Raw genomic sequence first — 5,637 nt, forward strand, 5'->3', positions numbered from 1 at the left:
TACCGGAAAATGCTTCGCAGGCTGGCGCGACGGCCTCACATAGGCGCCGGTGGCGCCGAGGCTAACGGCCGCTAGAAAGCCCGCAGCCCCACGGGCTGTGGGGCCACGCGAGCGGCTGCCAAAGAGCTTTCCAACGAGGCACGGCTTTCCCTCCTGGCTCTTCGGGCGTGAGAGCTGTGGCCAGAGCCGTGGCCCTACCAGAAAATGCTTTGCAGGCTGGCACGGCGGCACCACGTGGGCGCCGGTGGCGCCGAGTCTGACGGCCGCTGCAAAGCCCGCAGCCCCACGGGCTGTGGGGCCACGCGAGCGGCTGCCAAAGAGCTTTCCAACGAGGCACGGCTTTCCCTCCTGGCTCTTCGGGCGTGGGAGCTGTGGCCAGAGCCGCGGCCCTACCGGAAAATGCTTCGCAGGCTGGCGAGGCGGTGCCAGGTGGGCGCCGGTGGCGCTGAGGCTGACGGCCGCCGCAAAGCCCGCAGCCCCACGGGCTGTGGGGCCACGCGAGCGGCTGCCAAAGAGCTTTCCAACGAAGCACGGCTTTCCCTTCAGGCTCTTCGGGCGTGGGAGCTGTGGCCAGAGCCGAGGCCCTACAGAAAATGCTTCGCAGGCTGCCGCGGCGGCGCCACGTGGGCGCTGGTGGCACCGAGGCTGACGGCCGCCGCAAAGCCCGCAGCCCCACGGGCTGTGGGGCCACGCGAGCGGCTGCCAAAGAGCTTTCCAACGAAGCACGGCTTTCCCTCCTGGCTCTTCAGCCGTGGGAGCTGTCGCCAGAGCCACGGCCCTACCGGAAAATGCTTTGCAGGCTGGCGCGGCGGCGCCACGTGGGCGCCGGTGGCGCCGAGGCTGACGGCCGCCGCAAAGCCCGCAGCCCCACGGGCTGTGGGGCCACGCGAGCGGCTGCCAAAGAGCTTTCCAACGAGGCACGGCTTTCCCTCCTGGCTCTTCGGGCGTGGGAGCTGTCGCCAGAGCCGCGGCCCTACCGGAAAATGCTTCGGGGGCTGGCACGGCGGCGCCACTTGGGCACCGGTGCCGCCGAGGCTGACGGCCGCCGCAAAGCCCGCAGCCCCACGGGCTGTGGGGCCACGCGAGCGCCTGCCAAAGAGCTTTCCAACGAGACACGGCTTTCCCTCCTGGCTCTTCGGGCGTGGGAGCTGTGGCCAGAGCCGCGGCCCTACCGGAAAATGCTTCGCAGGCTGGCGCGGCGGTGCCAGCTGGGCGCCGGTGGCGCCGAGGCTGACGGCCGCCGCAAAGCCCGCAGCCCCACGGGCTGTGGGGCCACGCGAGCGGCTGCCAAAGAGCTTTCCAACGAGGCACGGCTTTCCCTCCTGGCTCTTCGGGCGTGGGAGCTGTCGCCAGAGCCGCGGCCCTACCGGAAAATGCTTCGCAGGCTGGCGCGACGGCCTCACATAGGCGCCGGTGGCGCCGAGGCTAACGGCCGCTAGAAAGCCCGCAGCCCCACGGGCTGTGGGGCCACGCGAGCGGCTGCCAAAGAGCTTTCCAACGAGGCACGGCTTTCCCTCCTGGCTCTTCGGGCGTGAGAGCTGTGGCCAGAGCCGCGGCCCTACCAGAAAATGCTTTGCAGGCTGGCACGGCGGCACCACGTGGGCGCCGGTGGCGCCGAGTCTGACGGCCGCTGCAAAGCCCGCAGCCCCACGGGCTGTGGGGCCACGCGAGCGGCTGCCAAAGAGCTTTCCAACGAGGCATGGCTTTCCCTCCTGGCTCTTCGGGCGTGGGAGCTGTGGCCAGAGCCGCGGCCCTACCGGAAAATGCTTCGCAGGCTGGCGAGGCGGCACCACGTGGGCGCCGGTGGCGCCGAGGCTGACGGCCGCCGCAAAGCCCGCAGCCCCACGGGCTGTGGGGCCACGCGAGCGGCTGCCAAAGAGCTTTCCAACGAGGCACGGCTTTCCCTTCAGGCTCTTCGGGCGTGGGAGCTGTGGCCAGAGCCGCGGCCCTACCGGAAAATGCTTTGCAGGCTGGCGCGGCGGCACCACGTGGGCGCTGGTGGTGCCGAGGCTGACGGCCGCTGCAAAGCCCGCAGCCGCATGGGCTGTTGGGCCACGCGAGCGGCTGCCAAAGAGCTTTCCAACGAGGCACGGCTTTCCCTCCTGGCTCTTCGGGCGTGGGAGCTGTGGCCAGAGCTGCGGCCCTACCGGAAAATGCTTCGCAGGCTGGCGCGGTGGCGCCACCTGGGCGCAGGTGGCGCCGAGGCTGACGGCCGCCGCAAAGCCCGCAGCCCCACGGGCTGTGGGGCCACGCGAGCAGCTGCCAAAGAGCTTTCCAACGAGGCACGGCTTTCCCTCCTGGCTCTTCCGGCGTGGGAGCTGTGGCCAGAGCCGCGGCCCTACCGGAAAATGCTTCGCAGGCTGGCACAGCAGCGCCAGGTGGGCGCCGGTGGCGCCGAGGCTGACGGCCGCCGCAAAGCCCGCAGCCCCACGGGCTGTGGGGCCACGCGAGCGGCTGCCAAAGAGCTTTCCAACGAGGCACGGCATTCCCTCCTGGCTCTTCGGGCGTGGGAGCTGTGGCCAGAGCCGTGGCCCTACCGGAAAATGCTTTGCAGGCTGGCGCAGCGGCGCCACGTGGGCGCCGGTGGCGCCGAGGCTGACGGCCGCCGCAAAGCCCGCAGCCCCACGGGCTGTGGGGCCACGCGAGCGGCTGCCAAAGAGCTTTCCAACGAGGCACGGCTTTCCCTCCTGGCTCTTCGGGCGTGGGAGCTGTCGCCAGAGCCGCGGCCCTACCGGAAAATGCTTCGGGGGCTGGCCGGCGGCGCCACTTGGGCACCGGTGGCGCCGAGGCTGACGGCCGCCGCAAAGCCCGCAGCCCCACGGGCTGTGGGGCCACGCGAGCGGCTGCCAAAGAGCTTTCCAACGAGACACGGCTTTCCCTCCTGGCTCTTCGGGCGTGGGAGCTGTGGCCAGAGCCGCGGCCCTACCGGAAAATGCTTCGCAGGCTGGCGCGGCGGTGCCAGCTGGGCGCCGGTGGCGCCGAGGCTGACGGCCGCCGCAAAGCCCGCAGCCCCACGGGCTGTGGGGCCACGCGAGCGGCTGCCAAAGAGCTTTCCAACGAGGCACGGCTTTCCCTCCTGGCTCTTCGGGCGTGGGAGCGGTCGCCAGAGCCGCGGCCCTACCGGAAAATGCTTCGCAGGCTGGCGCGACGGCCTCACATAGGCGCCGGTGGCGCCGAGGCTAACGGCCGCTAGAAAGCCCGCAGCCCCACGGGCTGTGGGGCCACGCGAGCGGCTGCCAAAGAGCTTTCCAACGAGGCACGGCTTTCCCTCCTGGCTCTTCGGGCGTGAGAGCTGTGGCCAGAGCCGCGGCCCTACCAGAAAATGCTTTGCAGGCTGGCACGGCGGCACCACGTGGGCGCCGGTGGCGCCGAGTCTGACGGCCGCTGCAAAGCCCGCAGCCCCACGGGCTGTGGGGCCACGCGAGCGGCTGCCAAAGAGCTTTCCAACGAGGCATGGCTTTCCCTCCTGGCTCTTCGGGCGTGGGAGCTGTGGCCAGAGCCGCGGCCCTACCGGAAAATGCTTCGCAGGCTGGCGAGGCGGCACCACGTGGGCGCCGGTGGCGCCGAGGCTGACGGCCGCCACAAAGCCCGCAGCCCCACGGGCTGTGGGGCCACGCGAGCGGCTGCCAAAGAGCTTTCCAACGAGGCACGGCTTTCCCTTCAGGCTCTTCGGGCGTGGGAGCTGTGGCCAGAGCCGCGGCCCTACCGGAAAATGCTTTGCAGGCTGGCGAGGCGGCACCACGTGGGCGCTGGTGGTGCCGAGGCTGACGGCCGCCGCAAAGCCCGCAGCCCCACGGGCTGTTGGGCCACGCGAGCGGCTGCCAAAGAGCTTTCCAACGAGGCACGGCTTTCCCTCCTGGCTCTTCGGGCGTGGGAGCTGTCTTCAGAGCCGCGGCCCTACCGGAAAATGCTTCGCAGGCTGGCGCGGCGGCGCGACGTGGGCGCCGGTGGCGCCGAGGCTGACGGCCGCCGCAAAGCCCGCAGCCCCACGGGCTGTGGGGCCACGCGAGCGGCTGCCAAAGAGCTTTCCAACGAGGCACGGCTTTCCCTCCTGGATCTTCGGGCGTGGGAGCTGTGGCCAGAGCTGCGGCCCTACCGGAAAATGCTTCGCAGGCTGGCGCGGTGGCGCCACCTGGGCGCAGGTGGCGCCGAGGCTGACGGCCGCCGCAAAGCCCGCAGCCCCACGGGCTGTGGGGCCACGCGAGCAGCTGCCAAAGAGCTTTCCAACGAGGCACGGCTTTCCCTCCTGGCTCTTCCGGCGTGGGAGCTGTGGCCAGAGCCGCGGCCCTACCGGAAAATGCTTCGCAGGCTGGCACAGCAGCGCCAGGTGGGCGCCGGTGGCGCCGAGGCTGACGGCCGCCGCAAAGCCCGCAGCCCCACGGGCTGTGGGGCCACGCGAGCGGCTGCCAAAGAGCTTTCCAACGAGGCACGGCTTTCCCTCCTGGCTCTTCGGGCGTGGGAGCTGTGGCCAGAGCCGCGGCCCTACCGGAAAATGCTTCGCAGGCTGGCGAGGCGGCAGCACGTGGGCGCCGGTGGCGCCGAGGCTGACGGCCGCCGCAAAGCCCGCAGCCCCACGGGCTGTGGGGCCACGCGAGCGGCTGCCAAAGAGCTTTCCAACGAGGCACGGCTTTCCCTTCAGGCTCTTCGGGCGTGGGAGCTGTGGCCAGAGCCGCGGCCCTACCGGAAAATGCTTTGCAGGCTGGCGCGGCGGCACCACGTGGGCGCTGGTGGCGCCGAGGCTGACGGCCGCCGCAAAGCCCGCAGCCGCATGGGCTGTGGGGCCACGCGAGCGGCTGCCAAAGAGCTTTCCAACGAGGCACGGCTTTCCCTCCTGGCTCTTCGGGCGTGGGAGCTGTGGCCAGAGCCGCGGCCCTACCGGAAAATGCTTCGCAGGCTGGCGCGACGGCCTCACATAGGCGCCGGTGGCGCCGAGGCTAACGGCCGCTAGAAAGCCCGCAGCCCCACGGGCTGTGGGGCCACGCGAGCGGCTGCCAAAGAGCTTTCCAACGAGGCACGGCTTTCCCTCCTGGCTCTTCGGGCGTGAGAGCTGTGGCCAGAGCCGTGGCCCTACCAGAAAATGCTTTGCAGGCTGGCACGGCGGCACCACGTGGGCGCCGGTGGCGCCGAGTCTGACGGCCGCTGCAAAGCCCGCAGCCCCACGGGCTGTGGGGCCACGCGAGCGGCTGCCAAAGAGCTTTCCAACGAGGCACGGCTTTCCCTCCTGGCTCTTCGGGCGTGGGAGCTGTGGCCAGAGCCGCGGCCCTACCGGAAAATGCTTCGCAGGCTGGCGAGGCGGTGCCAGGTGGGCGCCGGTGGCGCTGAGGCTGACGGCCGCCGCAAAGCCCGCAGCCCCACGGGCTGTGGGGCCACGCGAGCGGCTGCCAAAGAGCTTTCCAACGAAGCACGGCTTTCCCTTCAGGCTCTTCGGGCGTGGGAGCTGTGGCCAGAGCCGAGGCCCTACAGAAAATGCTTCGCAGGCTGCCGCGGCGGCGCCACGTGGGCGCTGGTGGCACCGAGGCTGACGGCCGCCGCAAAGCCCGCAGCCCCACGGGCTGTGGGGCCACGCGAGCGGCTGCCAAAGAGCTTTCCAACGAGGCACGGCTTTCCCTCCTGGCTCTTCAGCCGTGGGAGCTGTCG

The sequence above is a fragment of the Chroicocephalus ridibundus genome, unplaced genomic scaffold (assembly GCF_963924245.1).
Source record: "Chroicocephalus ridibundus unplaced genomic scaffold, bChrRid1.1 SCAFFOLD_136, whole genome shotgun sequence".
NCBI lineage: Eukaryota > Metazoa > Chordata > Aves > Charadriiformes > Laridae > Chroicocephalus > Chroicocephalus ridibundus.